Source organism: Rattus norvegicus, chromosome 8 (assembly GCF_021556685.1).
Source record: "Rattus norvegicus strain SHRSP/BbbUtx chromosome 8, alternate assembly SHRSP_T2T, whole genome shotgun sequence".
In the NCBI taxonomy this organism is placed as follows: Eukaryota; Metazoa; Chordata; class Mammalia; order Rodentia; family Muridae; genus Rattus; species Rattus norvegicus.
In genome coordinates, this window is record NC_141541.1 from 41,541,137 (window position 1) to 41,559,415 (window position 18,279).

The 18,279-nt window shown below is 39.2% G+C and overlaps 1 long non-coding RNA gene and 1 pseudogene across 1 annotated transcript in view; one reads left to right on the top strand and one right to left on the bottom strand.

Moving 5' to 3' along the window:
• Nucleotides 1-1,173: 1,173 nt before the first annotated feature.
• On the bottom strand, nucleotides 1,174-1,270 carry LOC148004035 (U6 spliceosomal RNA; annotated as a pseudogene).
• Nucleotides 1,271-4,109: 2,839 nt separating this feature from the next.
• The window catches only part of LOC148004036 (uncharacterized), a 71,790-nt gene continuing 57,620 nt past the window's right edge, over nucleotides 4,110-18,279 (top strand). Inside the window, exon 1 of the long non-coding RNA XR_015627145.1 lies at nucleotides 4,110-4,408. This is a non-coding gene — a long non-coding RNA (uncharacterized LOC148004036). The remainder of the gene's footprint in view (nucleotides 4,409-18,279) is intronic.

Below are 18,279 nucleotides of genomic sequence, written 5' to 3' on the forward strand. Positions count from 1 at the left end.
CTGATATCCACAAGAGAACACCATAAAGAGGTTAAGTAACTTATTTGCCTGAGTCCAGCTACAGTGTGGCTCATGGCCAACAGAGGAGGTTTGGAGTCAGTGAAAGAAGAAAACTGACATGATCTGAGGGTGAATCATGATAGTTGGGAGTTTATTTAAAAATCTAAACATTTATATTCTATATTTGTACAATTAGCCATAGATAATATGGAAGGAAGACTTAATGGTTTCATGAAAACTACTATCATTCCACATACTGCTCTTAATCAATTTTAGCCCTAGTTGTCAACATGCAGAATGTAGGAGGCAATCAAATCTGTTTTAGTATTTTTCTTTAAAAGAAAAGCAATAAGTTGAGCCAGCATCTAATTTCAAATTGTTCTCAAAGGTTCAATAAACCTGTAAAGTGCCCCTTTACCCTTCCTCCTACAAGTTCTGCACCACTGTGGTCAGTCTCTGTGCTCAGCGATAGTGAACATTGAGTCCGGAGATACAAACCCATAAAGAAAATTTTCATCATCTCAAGTGTTTCTGCAGTGTTTTTCTGCCATGTGGCATAATAAGCATTAGGTTGTTTTCTAATTACCTTCCATTGTGCCTTAGTCTTAAAATATGGGCCTTACTCTTACATACCCTTCCCTAAGTTAATGTCCCAATACCTTATTTTTTTTCTAATATGCCATACCTTCTTTTTTATTGGATATTTTTTATTTACCCTTCAATTCTTATTCCCTTTTCTGGTTTCCCAGCCATAAGGCCCCATCCCATCCCCCTCTGCTTCTTCTATAAAAGTGTTCCCCCTCCCACTCCCACCACAACATTGCCCTACACTGGGGGGGGGTTTAGCTGTGTCAGTATCAAGGGCTTCCCCTTCCATTCATGTCCAACCGTGCCATCATCTGCTACATATGCAGCTGGAACCATGAATCTTTCCATGCATAGTCTTTGGGTAGTGGTTTACTCCCTGGAAACTCTGGCTTATTGCTATTGCCCTTCTTATTGGGTTGCATGTACCTTCAGTTCCTCCAATACCTTCTCTAATCACTCCAATGGGGACCCCATTCTCAGTTCAATGGTTTGCTGCTAGCATTCTCCTCTGTATTTGACATGCTCTGGCTAAGCCTCTGGGGAAAGAGCTGTAATAGGCTCCTGTCAGCATGCACTTCTTAACTCAAGAATATGAAACACATCATGAATTTTTGTGTGATCCTTTTGGAGGGTCCATGATGTATCATTCCAATTTTAGTATATGTACTGCTGAGGCAAGCAAATGCCATACCATCTTATCCTTCAATGTGTGTTCTTGTATATGAAAGATTTTTTAACAGAATCTGCATCTTGTAGGATATATCAGTTCTTGCCATTCATCCTGAAAGTCACTTACACAGGAAATAAATGACAGGTACTATTGTATACATATTGACTGAACTTTTGTCCTCAACTGTCAAGGCCCCACATTCTGGGTCTGGGCTCATTGTTTCTCTTGATTATATTCTTTCATCCTTGCCAGCAGATGCTTAAAGTTTCCTGAAACCATTTTTCAGTTAATAAATCTTTACCTTCTCTATTCTTGGTGCAAACAGGGGTGTGTTTTGGGTATTCTAGTGTAGGAGTAGACAGAGATATAGTACTATATGGTCCCACGATGGTGAAGTTTTTTCCAATGAATTATTTTGATTATAGAGATAGCTGTTGTATATACTCACATGGTCTACCAAGGCCCATACAAAATTTGCCAGAGGGATTAGGAAACTCTCAAAACACATAATGAATCATCAAAGATGAAAGTAAAATTATGATGTGATCTAGAATCAGTGATGTTGATAGGCTGGAAAATTTCAAGCAGCAGTGGTCAACATGTGGTCCATGTTCATTGTTAAGTAGTTGTACTTGAACATTAAGTAAGTCGAAGGTGAAAAATAGGATTAAGAAAAAAGAAGCAATAAGAAGAAAGAGAGCCTAAACTAACAGAGAAAAGGTACCCAAAAGCTGTCCTAACAAGATCTGTACTAATTCCCGAGTTATACACTGTCAGCTTGAATCTTTTGTTTGATTTTTCAGAGACTTTCCCCCTATTTCTTTTGAATTATTGATGCAGAAACAAAAAAGTTTCGTTAATAAGGGCATATACAGGTCTGACTTCTGCAGAAAGGTTATCTAGGGTTTTTCTTGTTTTGGAGGACCATTTCTGTCAAGAGCTGAGGCATTGTTTGTACATCTTTAGTAGAAACTGTGGTCTTCTAGGTTATGGTATAGGAAAGGTAATTCTTAATATTAATTTTTGCAGCTGTGATCATCCTTGACCAAAATAATTCTCTGAGATTATTCCAAAGTTGCCCACTTCTGACCAGTTTCTGCCTAGAGATACAGACATTTTGTTTTTCTTATATTTTCTGCTAGGGACTAAACATAGAAATTTCTTCTTTAGAGAAGTTCAGATGGAGAAAAGAATCAGGGATGGGAAATCTTCTAAATCTCTTAAGTATGGCACCCTCTTGCGTTTTAGGGCTACATATAGGTCTTAGCCACACAGAAAGTAGTTGCCTTTCTCATTAAGTGTTACTCTACTGCTTGGTTTCTGAATCTAAATGAACTATAATCTGTTGTAATTTACTAGGATAGAAAAGTCCTACAGTCTGAGGAATAGAATCATTCCTCTCTGGTGTTTGCAGAAGTGATTAGAATAAAGGAGGGGCATTTCATAAATATGCCCATGATCAGCTTCCATATCTATCCAAGCACTTTCATTGGTTTTTAACTTTCTCATCCTACCATTCTTTTCACCTCAGGCAAATTCTGTTATTTCCTTTTTGAAATTTTGGACAAGACTTCATACTGTATCCTTTGGTAACCTGCATTTTCTCATATAGACATGGCTTATCGATCACTCACAAATCTTGTCTGTCTCTGCCTTACAAGGACTGAAATTATACTGCAAAGCCACTATGCTTAGAATTTTTAATTAATTTCTTTCATAACTTTACTTTTTGTTATTTCAAAAAAGTATTTTAAATGCATATGGGTATTTTACCAAAAACCATGTTCTGTGTAACATGTGTAAACCTACTGGATTTAGAGTCCAGAAGTGTTGGAAGTAATGCCCTTCAAATCCTCCATTATTGATATTATTATGATGGTTGATTAAGTATGACTGGGTTAAATGAAAATCCCTGGCCAGCTGCAGAACACTAATACAAATCTTATGGTCAAGATGAATAATGATATGATAAAGTTGTGACCTTGCTGAGAAATACATCTGACATCAAGATACCCAATGTGATGACCTGCAACCTTTCTGAAAAAACAACATCCTGCTGATCAATAGATATGACAAACCTGTGACCTTTCTAACATCATGTCAACACCAGCCAATTTTCTGACCACACAAATACTGTGTCCTTAGCCTGACTAAATGTTTCAAACTTCCCCCCTCCCTCCATTACCCCCTTATGGTATGAATTCAGCCTTGGGAAAAAATAAAATTGTTGCCTTGATCGAACTCTTGTCTTGGCTTCCTTCTTCATGTCTCTTTTCCCCACATTCTCTTCCAGGTACCCTCAGCACCATTGTTGATCAATGGCGCCCAGCATGAGGCTGTTTGGAGGTCTCCTGGAGAGGAACATTGTCCCCCATGAGTAGACAGGCCTGTCTTCCTTGTTTGGTTGAGCCTTTGCTCCCCCTCGGAGCTTTTGCCCCCCTAGGAGGTTTTGCTCCCCTCAGAGACTTTGCTTCCCACCTTGGAGCCTTTGCTCCCCTGCTTGTGGAAACCATGGAGTGCCCGACCTTGGTTAAGAAGCTTATTGTGGGGGCTGGGGATTTAGCTCAGTGGTAGAGCGCTTACCTAGGAAGCACAAGGCCCTGGGTTCGGTCCCCAGCTCCAAAAAAAAGAACAAAAAAAAAAGAAGCTTAGTGTGTTTCTCCACGGACAACACAGATCTTAGTGGTGAGAGATGAGACAAGCATTCTACAGTCACCTTTTGTGACAGGACTCAGGGAGTAACTCAGGACATGAAGTATATGGTTAAGAAAAAGATTAAAAGAAATTTTTATACTTTGTAGGAAATATTTGTCCATAGTTACCCCAGGAGGGAACAATTGACACAAAAGATAGTGCAGAGTTAGTTACTGTTTTATGGGCCAGCTAATCCTGTTGCTGAAGTCTGCCCTTTGTAATGAATAAAAGTTGCATGCTTTTTGGGTTCAAGGTTGCCTCTCCCTGCATTGGTGAGCAACCCCACATACGTGGATTGAAAACCTTATACACTCATGCTACTGCAGCAGTCACTTTGTCAATCTGTGCTCTGTGGGTGGTGCTCCTGGTGTAAGGCCACAATGGGTTCTTACAACATTTTGTTGCATCAGCTTGGAACTGGGCTCCCCCAGACCACAATTGGCCAAGAGATCAGAGGTAAGCTCGAGCAAATCTGTGGTCTGTGTTCTGTGTTAATTTCTGTTTTGTCTCTGTGTCATGTTGTCTCCTCATTGTTTCATGTTGTCTTATGTTGTCTGTGTCTGCTGTCTGGAGTGTTTGAGGCCCTTTAGAGGGGTGCTTGAGTCCTCTACTGTAGAGGGGTTAGTGTCCCCTCAGTGGATGCTGTGGGTCCTGTGACGGGCTTACAGCTGTGACAGGAGGACATGTTAGTTGTCACAGGCCACAGGCCCTAAAGGATGCTCTAGGAGGAGAAAGGAATCTAGAGAAAACTCTAGAATCCCTTTGGGAGGTGGGATCAGACAGTCCACCTCATCCCAGAAGCAGCTAAGGTTAAGCTGATGTTTGGGCCACGTACTGAATGCATCAGGCATCTGTGGAAATTGCATATAGGATGCATTGTCTTCATCTTGTTTGTCTAGTATGATTTCTGTGATATAGTCGAGAATCTTTTGGCTTTTGTTTCACTTTTGGACTTGGACTGACAACTGTGTTTGAAATCATGCACTGACGACTGTGTTTAAAATCATGGAAATAAGACTGTGTTTGAAATCATGGAACTGTTTGTGTTGTTTACCAACGAGTTTTACTTGGTCCTCTTGGTGCTCAACTTGGGAATGATTTGCTTGAGAGCAATTATTTTCAACCTGGGAGTTTTGTCTTTCTCTCTTGAGCCTCCTCCCCAAGGAGAAATGCCTCTCCCTTTGCTTCCCTGGTCCAGTCTAGCTAATTTTAACAGTTCATGACACATGTGTATGGACTCCAGGTTAGCAAGTGATCATGTCTGAAGAAGGCATTTACAAGAATCTGAAAGCTTTGCCTTGAATCCTGATGAAAGGATGTCCCTTTTGCTTAGGCCTTCACAGCTTCTAAGGAAGGGACAGCACAGAGTAGGGAAGTGTGGGGCTAAGGGTGGCAGGTGAGCAGGCCTACTAGCAAGCAAGTTGCATGCTGCTCATGGGCAGTGGCACAGCTCAGGCCAAGCTGGCAAAAGAGGACTCTCAAGGCAAAGGGGCTGCTGGCTGGGGCTAGCGCTTTGACAACAAAAGGATAGTAGAGAGTTAGTGGTTGTTTTAAAGATTATTATGGGCCATGAAAGAAATTCCAACCGCTATCTTCAGTAGCCAGACTTTCAACACTTGCTCACAGAAGGAGATCATTCATTAAAAGAAGTTTTTTTGAGGGAGACTGCCTTATCTGCTAGACCTATTCCAAGAGAGGAGTCAGTCTCCAACATTAAGTACATTCCCTGTTAGTCATCATTGAAGTAGAGAGTGCCTCTGATCCTATCCATGAAGTAATTAGTTCCTGCCCCTGTGGTCAAAATGCCACAGGTTGAGGGGCAGGAGCCCCTAAAATAGTTTCAGAAACTCTGCAGCACACTGCGAGGAACTTTGATTTGCCAGACAGAACAGGCTTTATTCTAGGATGATTACAGGAGAAATTCTTGGCACCAGCTCTTCAGCTTACTCCAACTGGAGGCTGTGCCCAAGGTCAGGATCAATGTTTTCTTTTCCATGGCCCTCCAACCCAGTGAGACAGCTTGATGAAGGGCAAATATTGAAGTCCTGGAATTCAGAGGTACAGGAGAGGGCTGTAGTTCTATTAAAGGTCAGTATTCCAGTGTTAGCAACCTCTTTATTGGTTGTAAGAGGCAGGAAGCCCAACTCAATTGTGACCCCTGCCTCAGGAATGTCAGCAGAAAGAGTCCTTATATCCAGTTATCTTTAACTATAGCTTGCACTCTGATACCCAAGGTTTCAATCAGATCACACCCCCCTGGGTGAGCCTCCTTCAATACTCAGAAGCTATCTTCTCCTGGTCTTTTGACACAAGGTCACCAGGCATGTCTGACAGCCTGGACGACCCTCTCCCAAAGTGAACAAGCCATACAATACTTTTGAAAGTCTGTTGGCATCTAGCTCCCAGGTCCTAACCATCTCTCCATCCTTTTGTAACTCTTACTGGAACCCTAGGGTCATTCTGAGGCTGAGTCTCTTGAAAGGCAGAGCCACTAACCTGACACTGAATGGAGGTACTCCTTAAGGGAAAGTCTAAGTCCAGAGAGACAGCCGATAACCTGCCCCTCTGCTTGCCTTTCTGTTTTATAGGCACAAGGCTTGTACTTATGTTTGCAATGGCCTTTTTGTCCCAAGAAAGCTTCCTCATTTAGCTGTGTGAGTGAATGCTACTTGTCACCTGATCTGTTTGTTCCACCAGCTCTCAGCAGGCCAACCCCTAGCTTTCTTGCCTGGCCCCTTTCCTCTGTTATTAAGAATTTTGTCACCAAATACACTGTTGTTTGACTTATAATATCACCTGCCCTGCTAATATACATGTCCCAGATTCCTGTTATGAAAGTTCTAATTCTAAAACAAGGGGATGATACATCCCCCTAAATATTAAATTTACCTCCACGATTTGAAACCAGAATTGGACACGTGGATATACTTGGGGCCATAAAATGTTTCAATCAGGTGCCAACATAGGGATTATATTTACCATAAAATTGTTAAAACAGTCTGTACATTCCTACTCCTTGGCTCCTGGCACTCATCCCAAGAAGAAGCCCATGGAGGCACTGAACACAGCACAGAGCACACAGGCAACTTCATTTACAGCCTGCACTCCACTGAGAAGAGGTACTTTCTCGAAGAACTGCACCACTTCGAGTCCACTGCCATTGAACAAGAATAATTGAAAGCTCTACCACCCAGTCCAGGACAGATGAGATATGTATTCTTCCATGATGAGATACCTTTCATAGGGTTTGGATTTTTAGATAATGCAATTATGATTGTTGTAGGAACCCAAATTGAATTGGCTATTAACATTATTTTGGGAATTTCAACAATGGCACTCAATATGTTATCTTTTCCTTCTATGTATCAACATATTATTAACTTTCAGTCATTGATGCTGTACTGTACTGACATGGGGTTTGCTTATTTCTTATATGTCATGCACGGGATACCTATGCATGTCTTTATTTTTTATTATATGTTTATACTTCAATGCTGAGGTTTATCAAATTATTTGAGATGTTTAATATCAGTTATTGTAATTCTCTGCCTGGTGGCATCCCTTCTATGATAGTTCATGGTAAACATTTACAATCATATAAATTCACTCAATTTTTAAATTTCCACATCTATCTAAAAGAGAGTAGAGTTTTAAGTATATCTGACTATTTTAATTTTGAACTATACTGTCTTTAAGGGGCAGAGGTTGATCAGAAAGAACAGTTGTCTGGTCCCTCTTTTACATAAAACATACATGCTAACAAATCTACTTCTTTCTGATTGGCTTTTGACTTTTAATTTCCCAACTTTGAGCAATCACACTGAATTCCGGTTTGTAAGAGAAAGGCAGTGTATGTATACTTCATGTGTGTTAGAATATGGTTAAAGAGAGCATGAAATAGGTCATAAAATGATTAGAAAAGAGAAAACAACAAAGAGAAAAAGCTGAGAACCGGTATCAAAATTGGTTTGCCACCTCCCCTTGGTTTTCCACCCTGCTTCCCTCTCTGTTGGACCCCCTAATAGGCCTTCTTTTGCTTATATCTTTTGGCCATTGGACATTTAATCATTTGACCAGCTTTATTAAACAACAGGTAGATAATATGGCAGCAAAACCTATTCAGGTATATTATCATAGGCTAACTATTGAGGATGCCTTTGATGAGGGTCAAGCTCACCTACACATCCCCTCCTAGCCCAGGCAAGGACACTTTTGTCCTTCAGCCAAATGAGGCCAACATTCTTTTGTGCCTGATGTCCTGGTGCTTTTGCTGAAAAGTCAATGAATTGTCACCCCTGTGTGCTGAACTGGACAGTCAATGATGGGTAAGAGAGTGATATATACACGAATAAAGGTCCTAAGACAGGAAGGCTACCATTAGCTGCTGCCTTATCCCATGACAGACCCTGGCCACAAGGTTCTCTTGGCCATGTGACAAATATCACTCCAACCTAAGACAGAAGCAGTTCCTGACGGGCTCATTCCAGGACAGCACAGCCATTTGGTCACCTTTTCACTTGATTATAAGAAAGGGGGAGATGCTGGAAGCGATGTCTTGAAACTCTCCAATATTGAAGCTATTATTATGGCTAGTTAAGTATGACTGGGTTCATGAAAAATCCCCAGGCAACTGCAGAACACTAATAGAAATATGGTGGTCAAGTTGAATAATGATATGACCTTGTGACCTTGCTGAGAAATACATCTGACGTCAAGATACCCAATGTGATGACCTGCAACTTTTCTGAACAAACAACATCCTGCTGACCAATAGATATGAAAAACCTGTGACCTTTCTAACATCCTACCAACATCAGCCAATTCCCTAACCACATGAATACCGTGTCCTTGGCCTGATTAAATGTTTCATACTTCCCCTCTCCCTCTGTTACCCCCGTTACGGTATAAATTCAGCCTTAGGAAAAAATAAAATTGTTGCCTTGATCAGACTCTTATCTTGGCATCCTTCTTCATGTCTCTTGTTCCCCATTCTCTTCTAGGTAACCTCAGCACCATTATTATTTTATTCCCTGTAACTAGAATTAGTTATCTAATTAGAATCAGCCACCTCATGGATTCTAAGACTTGAGTCATGGTCTTTGAAAGAAAAGCTGAATAATTTCTGCAGCCCCATTAATTTATTTTTTCTTTTAAGCTTGATAATGTACATGATGAATTTTAGGCCTTTTAATCTCCTATTACCTTGTCTACTCATTAAAGGCCCTCTCCAGCTCAATTTTCTTTCCAAGGAATCCTCATATCTTCAGCATATTTGAGACATAAAATGCTGCTATCACATCAGGGATATAGGAGAGATTGGAGGGTTTGCTTATTTTCTGGTTCTTCCACAGAAATCTAAAGGAGGCACCAGAATGAATCCATGACAGACTCAACTATGTGCTTTCTTGTTGGGGACAGGACTGCTTGACTAGGCAAAGCCTGAGAAGGGCTTGACCTTTTTAAAGAGAGAACATGTCCCCGGAAGACTGTTGTCTCATTGTCTAAGGAGAATATCTTGCAGTTTAATGATTCACCTTATGTCCTTGTGCATTTCCCAGTACTCCCCCCGCCCTAAGCTTCAGTTCCTGTTTCAATTCCTGCTTCAGAGCTTTAAATGCTGTATATTACTCTCAAGAAACAGACCTTGACAAGGACACTGCTTGGTCTAGCTCCTCTTTCTCACCCGTTCTCCTGCAAGTATGGGTCCCCCTCTACCCCCACAAATAACTGGTTCCCCGCTGGCGGGGGCAAGTGCTTCTCTTGAGATTACAGCATGGTAAAGGGTTCCACATCTGTCTTTCTGACCAAGTCTAACCACCACCTCTGCAGAAGCTATCTTGCTACATCTCTACCTCATGCCTTCCCTCTCAGATGCAAGTTTTTGCATTAAAGGCTGAGGCTGCTTCGGCAAGTTCCAAATGCTATATGTTTTTCTTTTATTATATATGCTAACTATTAGAGGAAGCAGTTTTTGTTAACCTATAAGAAAGCAATTATAGAAATATGAAGAACTCTGCTGTGAACCAGTAGTCTGGATGATTGGAATTTCTCAAACCTGGTTTCAGAGGATCCCTGTGTTGGAATCTGAAGTGGTAAAATATCAAAACATTTTATTAACTTCTACTAAAAATTATTGAGAATACTGTTATTGAATTTAAAGAAGGTAAGTAATTAATGACCACACATTTGAAAAGGCCTTCCTCAGTAGTTCTTAGAAAAAGTGACAGGTAACTTGAATATATTATGAGTTAGAAAGTCAGTTTAGTTATTAAGGTCATGCAACATTCTGATAAAGGACATAATTTAGATCACAAGATCTACTTCAGGGAAATCACAACCACCTATAACTACAGATCAAGTGTATTTGTCATTAAGTACCTCTTTATGGTTCAGAAGGCATCTAAATGTGCCTTTTACAAAAAGTACCAAGTGGGGATATGCATATGTGTAAATAAATAAATAAATAAATAAATAAATAAATAAATGTAAAGAAAATGTTACTAGATGACTTGAAAATTAAATTCTTATGTGTATATATACATATATTAAAGAAATTATTAAGGTAGAGGAAATAAAATAAATCTTGAATAAAGTGCACAACTTGCTGAGGCTATTTTGTTTGTATATATAGGATTTGAGAGCTTACTGTTCTACATAGTACAACTGTATGGGAATTCATTCCTGGAAGATGCTAATTCTCCTCCTCTGAGTACTTATTACTTGTTTACAGTTCTGTTTCTACGGATGGGACTCCATGTATTAACTTTCATTTTCTGAGACAGTTTTAATGTTCTTAAGCTAATGTAGAACTCTGCATTTTAAAGGTCAATGTCATGATAAGCTCTCTCTCTCTCTCTGTATATATATATATATATATATATATATATATATAATTAATTTTAACTTATATACACAATCATAGTTTTAACACAACCTGTTAGTTTCTGCTTATGAATGGAATATGCCATATTTCAATGTATATATCAATATTATTTGATTAAAAGTTACCACTTTTCATCTCTTTCTAACTTTTTAGACTCAACAATTTAATTTGGAGCATCTGTCAAATTTAGAAAGCTAGAAACAGTCTATGAGAATAGGAAGGTCAGAGGTCTTATGGGGTGAGAGTTTAATAGAATACATGTGCTATGAAAGTAGGGGATAAAAGTCTAAGCACAGAAAGGGATGATGATATATAAGGATGTGTCAGGTTTGAATAATCAAAAAATAAATAAATAAAAATCTATCATTTTCAGACCTTACTACATTGCACACTAATTTAAAAGTGTAGTAGTGGCTATTTAGAAGGCTTAGTGGTTAAAGTCTCATAGTGCTCTCATAGCAGATGAAAGTTTGGTTTCCACCATCCATGTGTGTGACATAAAACTGCCTGTAAGTCCAGGATCAAGGAATCTGATGCCTTAGCCTCAGAGGGCACTTGAATCCATGTGCTTAACTACATACCTGGACAAGGACATTAAAATCAAATCAAATATTTAAAAGGTATATTTATGAGAAAGAAGTCTTTAGTGACATGTACCATACATGGAAGACAATGTTTCACCAATAAGATATGGGATGATACCTGAAAACTCAATGCCAAATGTGAGATATTTTCCTATGACTCAAGGATGCCAGAGGGGATCCTAAAACATAAAGAATATCTCCACTGCTCTTGGTTGTCTCCCTGAACCAAAGAAGAAGACACTATATCTGAAGACAAATTTCATTGTGGCTGTAGCATATGGAGAAAGCATGTTGGAAATGACCTAGAAAATTTCCTTCCTGCTGGGCACTTTTCATTGTCTTAGAACATGATGTGCAGTCTACTGTGGGAGAAAAGTTATCAGTAGTTTTACCCAGCAAGGTATATTGAATGCTGTAATGCCTATTTGCCAGGCAGGATTTGTATACGTGTGCAATCATTGCAAAAATGTTCTGGGAGCAAAAATCTCCATTTATAGTAGCTTTGAACCTTGTACCACAAGAGTAAAAGAATTCATGGCTGGAAATGTAAACTTGGTAAAAAAAAATTGGCTGAGAAGCTGTTAGAGCCGAAGGTTTGGGAGTATCTAAGTGGAGTTTGATTTTTTAAAGACATGCTGTCAAACTGTTTTTTAAATATTTATGTTTGTACATGTACATTAGTGTTCTCCACTTTGGATATAAAAACTTCTATGTGCAGTGGGCATCAATACATGCAATGTCTCATAACTGGTCCAAATGCTCAGATTGAATGTTCAATGCTCATCCATAAGTAAGGTATCTATAAATCCCTTGTAAGGTTCAGGAAAACCAGAGAAAGAGAGATAAAATGAAAGAAGTGAAATGGGTGCTGGAGGCTGCTGTCTTCTGAACATGACAAGGACAAGGAGATCATGAGTCAGTGAAGGTACATTGAACTTAGATAATGACTTCTTTTGAGGTTTCCAGGTTAAGTGTGTGGGAAACTGGGGTAGGTAAGATCAAGAGAGATGGTACACAGATAAAAGAATAAGTTAATAATATTTATAAAAAAAGTAAAATCCACCACCTTTACAACACTTTGCCATTTTCTGTAGAATAATATAGATACTTTTAGTGTCTTATTTAGTATCAGGTATAAAGGTTTTGTGATTCTATTTCATTTCCAGTACTGTGTAAACTAAATATACCCATTTAACAAATTATATTTCAGTATACTTGGGGTTTACTATATGAAATTTTAAACTATTACAAATTTCCTTTAATTATTACATGATTCATAGGGAATAAATGCTTATGAAGCAAATTGTTGACTCCTCCCCTCTATTATTTCTGCAACGGACATGTGTTTAACTTTTTGTGCAACAAATCTCTTATTAAGTCCTCACTACCTTTGTAAAAGAATTTATCAGCTGGGGCAAATAAATATGAGGGAAAGAGTGTTTTATACATTCATTATCATTTTATCATCATACTTTGTTCTCTCCATTTATGTTTTAGGTTCAATTAAGATCTGGTGTTATATTACATGTATCCTATATTTTGAATTTCTTTAACATTTTTATAGTACTCGAAAACACTGAATTTATAATCTCATTTTCTGATTCTTTAGTAAAATTTTAATTTGCCTAAACTATATTTACTAGCTTTCAATTTTAGTCCTTGAAGGTGTGTGGTGTGGTGTTCTATGTGTGTGCGTGCATGCGGACATATGTGCAAGGTGTGTGTGTGTGTGTGTGTGTGTGTGTGTGTGTGATGGTTTTTTTTATATCAGCACTTGAAACCTGTCATTTCAATATCTTTTGCACAGCATAGTTCCTAATGAATGTTAAATAAACAGTACAGTGCCCTAAATTTTATTCCGAGTTATTTTTCAGAAGGTCAAAAATTTTATACTTTTCATTATTTATGTTATTTGGGATTTGAAGATGTAATGGAAGTCATATGATTAAATATATATATATATATATATATATATATACATATATATGCACATTCATCTACATCAACATAATCATACATATTTAAAGTGTTTGGCATTGTTCAAAGCTCTTAAAAAGCAACGTGATTTATTCTTAAGCTACAACAGGTAAGAAGATGCTGTGGGACTCAAATTTTGTTCTAACAGTTGTGTACTATAATGTCTCTGGCTGAAATTTAGCACAAGGCAGCACACCCAGATTATAAACGCAATTGTCAATCTGGCGAGATATCCCCTTATACCTGAAGATTCCAGAAACAAGATTCAAAATTCTGTTGTGATTTTTTTTAATTCAAAAGTATACGCAAGTTGATTTCGTGACAAATTTCAGAAGGGAAAGGCTAATGAATGTTTTTTAGAGACCAGGAATCAAGGAATAATACCACACACCTACAATAAGTGAGCAGAAAAAGGAGGTGGAAACTACAGTCTACTTGATAGTTTATTAGACAGTGATCCTTGGGTGGAGAATATCTGGATTTGAGATTACCATGAGTGGCAAAATCAACAAGATATTCTTTAAAAATAGAAAAGTCCAATTCAGAGGTATAGGTATTGTACTAGGAATGATGTGTTGTTCTGGTACAAGGAAAAGACAATTAACTTGACAAGAATAATCCTAAGATTTAATAAAGCATCTAGATGTGGAAGAAAAGTTTGAGAGGGAGAGGAGAGAGAGGGAACCAGAGACAGATAAATAAGGAGAGGCAGATATAAAAGAAATATAGCCTGGTTGCTGCCGCCGCAGAGAGCCCGTGGGCAGCACCCCGCGAGCAAACTTGAGCCTCGGGGCCACAGGTAAGACCAACTTGTCTGCTGCAAGAAAGCTGCCTGGTGGAATTGGGACACAGAGGCAGAATTCCTCTAGGACCGGGCACGTCCTGTGTTTACCGGAAGTCCCACACCTGCGGATCCCGGCCCGCAGCAGCTCTCTGCTCCCAGACCCCGTGGGAAAGAGACCTCACCGCCTGGTCAGGTGGGCACTCCTAAGGCTGCAGAGCACAAGAGACCACCAACACTGCCCACATCCCTGGCCCAAGAGGAAACTGTATAAGGCCTCTGGGCTCCCATGGGGGAGGGCCCAGGAGCGGCAGGACCCCTGCCTGAGACACTGCCAGAACCTGAAAGAAACAGACTGGATAAACAGTTCTCTGCACCCAAATCCCGTGGGAGGGAGAGCTAAACCCTCAGAGAGGGAGACACGCCTGGGAAACCAGAAGAGACTGCACTCTGCATACACATCTCCGACGCCAGAGGAAAACAACAAAGGGCATCTGGAACCCTGGTGCACTGAAGTTCCCGGAAGGGGCGGCGCATATCTTCCTGGTTGCTGCCGCTGCAGAGAGCCCGTGGGCAGCACCCCACGAGCGAACTTGAGCCTTGGGACCACAGGTAAAACCAACCTTTCTGCTGCAAGAAAGCTGCCTGGTGACCTCAAGACACAGGCCCACAGGAACAGCTGAAGACCTGTAGAGAGGAAAAACTACACGCCTGAAAGCAGAACACTCTGTCCCCATAACTGACTGAAAGAGAGGAAAACAGGTCTACAGCACTCCTGACACACAGCCTTATAGGACAGTCTAGCCACTGTCAGAAATAGCAGAACAAAGTAACACTAGAGATAATCTGATGGCGAGAGGCAAGCGCAGGAACCCAAGCAACAGAAACCAAGACTACATGGCATCATCGGAGCCCAATTCTCCCACCAAAACAAACATGGAATATCCAAACACACCAGAAAAACAAGATTTAGTTTCAAAATTATATTTGATCATGATGCTGGAGGACTTCAAGAAAGACATGAAGAACTCCCTTAGGGAAACACAGGAAAACATTAATAAACAAGTAGAAACCTACAGAGAGGAATCGCAAAAATCCCTGAAAGAATCGCAAAAATCCCTGAAAGAATTCCAGAAAAACACAATCAAATAGTTGAAGGAATTAAAAATAGAAATAGAAGCAATCAAGAAAGAACACATGGAAACAACCGTGGATATAGAAAACCAAAAGAAGAGACAAGGAGCTGTAGATACAAGCCTCACCAACAGAATACAAGAGATGGAAGAGAGAATCTCAGGAGCAGAAGATTCCATAGAAATCATTGACTCAACTGTCAAAGATAATGTAAAGCAGAAAAAGCTACTGGTCCAAAACATACAGGAAATCCAGGACTCAATGAGAAGATCAAACCTAAGGATAATAGGTATAGAAGAGAGTGAAGACTCCCAGCTCAAAGGACCAGTAAATATCTTCAACAAAATCATAGAAGAAAACTTCCCTAACCTAAAAAAAAGAGATACCCATAGGCATACAAGAAGCCTACAGAACTCCAAATAGATTGGACCAGAAAAGAAACACCTACCGTCACATAATAGTCAAAACACCAATCGCACAAAATAAAGAAAGAATATTAAAAGCAGTAAGGGAAAAAGGTCAAGTAACATATAAAGGCAGACCTATCACAATCACACCAGACTTCTCGCCAGAAACTATGAAGGCCAGAAGATCCTGGACTGCTGTCATACAGACCCTAGGAGAACACAAATGCCAGCCCAGGTTACTATATCCTGAAAAACTCTCAATTAACATAGATGGAGAAAACAAGATATTCCATGACAAAACCAAATTTACACAATATCTTTCTACAAATCCAGCACTACAAAGGATAATAAATGGTAAAGCCCAACATAAGGAGGCAAGCTATACCGTAGAAGAAGCAAGAAACTAATCGTCTTGGCAACAAAACAAAGAGAATGAAAGCACACAAACATAATCTCACATCCAAATATGAATATAATGGGAAGCAATAATCACTATTCCTTAATATCTTTCAACATCAATGGCCTCAATTCCCCAATAAAAAGACATAGATTAACAAACTGGATATACAACGAGGACCCTGCATTCTGCTGCCTACAGGAAACACACCTCAGAGACAAATACAGACATTACCTCAGAGTGAAATGCTGGAAAACAATTTTCCAAACAAATGGTCAGAAGAAGCAAGCTGGAGTAGCAATTCTAATATCAAATAAAATCAATTTTCAACTAAAAGTCATCAAAAAAGATAAGGAGGGACACTTCATATTCATCAAAGGAAAAATCCACCAAGATGAACTCTCAATCCTAAATATCTATGCCCCAAATACAAGGGCACCTACATATGTAAAAGAAACCTTACTAAAGCTCAAAACACACATTACACCTCACACAATAATAGTGGGAGATTTCAACACCCCACTCTCATCAATGGACAGATCATGGAAACAGAAATTAAACAGAGATGTAGACAGACTAAGAGAAGTCATGAGCCAAATGGACTTAACGGATATTTATAGAACATTCTATCCTAAAGCAAAAGGATATACCTTATTCTCAGCTACTCATGGTATATTCTCCAAAATTGACCATATATTTGGTCAAAAAATGGGCCTCAACAGGTACAGAAAGATAGAAATAATCCCATGCGTGCTATCGGACCACCATGGCCTAAAACTGGTTTTCAATAACAATCAAGGAAGAATGCCCACATATACTTGGAAATTGAACAATGCTCTACTCAATGATAACCTTGTCCAGGAAGAAATAAAGAAAGAAATTAAAAACTTTTTAGAATTTAATGAAAATGAAGGTACAACATAGCCAAACTTATGGGACACAATGAAAGCTGTGCTAAGAGGAAAACTCATAGCGCTGAGTGCCTGCAGAAAGAAACAGGAAAGAGCATATGCCAGCAGCTTGACAGCACACCTAAAAGCTCTAGAACAAAAAGAAGCAAATACACCCAGGAGGAGTAGAAGGCAGGAAATAATCAAACTCAGAGCTGAAATAAACCAAGTAGAAACAAAAAGGACCATAGAAAGAATCAACAGAACCAAAATTTGGTTATTAGAGAAAATCAACAAGATAGATAAACCCTTAGCCAGACTAATGAGAGGACACAGAGAGTGCGTCCAAATTAACAAAATCAGACATTAAAAGGGAGACATAACAACAGATTCAGAGGAAAGTCAAAAAATCATCAGATCTTACTATAAAAACCTATATTCAACAAAACTTGAAAATCTGCAGGAAATGGACAATTTCCTAGACAGATACCAGGTACTGAAGTTAAATCAGGAACAGATAAACCAGTTAAACAACCCCATAACTCCTAAGGAAATAGAAGCAGTCATTAAAGGTCTCCCAACCAAAAAGAGCCCAGGTCCAGACGGGTTTAGTGCAGAATTCTATCAAACCTTCATAGAAGACCTCATACCAATATTATCCAAACTATTCCACAAAATTGAAACAGATGGATCACTACCGAATACCTTCTACGAAGCCACAATTACTCTTATACCTAAACCACACAAAGACACAACAAAGAAAGAGAACTTCAGACCAATTTTCCTTATGAATATCGACACAAAAATACTCAACAAAATTCTGGCAAACTGAATCCAAGAGCACATCAAAACAATCATCCACCATGACCAAGTAGGCTTCATCCCAGGCATGCAGGTATGGTTTAATATATGGAAAACCATCAACGTGATCCATTATATAAACAAACTGAAAGAACAGAACCACATGATCATTTCATTAGACACTGAGAAAGCTTTTGACAAAATTCAACACCCCTTCATGATAAAAGTCCTGGAAAGAATAGGAATTCAAGGCCCATACCTGAACATAGTAAAAGCCATATACAGCAAACCAGTTGCTAACATTAAACTAAATGGAGAGAAACTTGAAGCAATCCCACTAAAATCAGGGACTAAACAAGGCTACCCACTCTCTCCCTACTTATTCAATATAGTTCTTGAAGTTCTAGCCAGAGCAATCAGACAACAAAGGGAGGACAAGGGTATACAGATCGGAAAAGAAGTCAAAATATCAC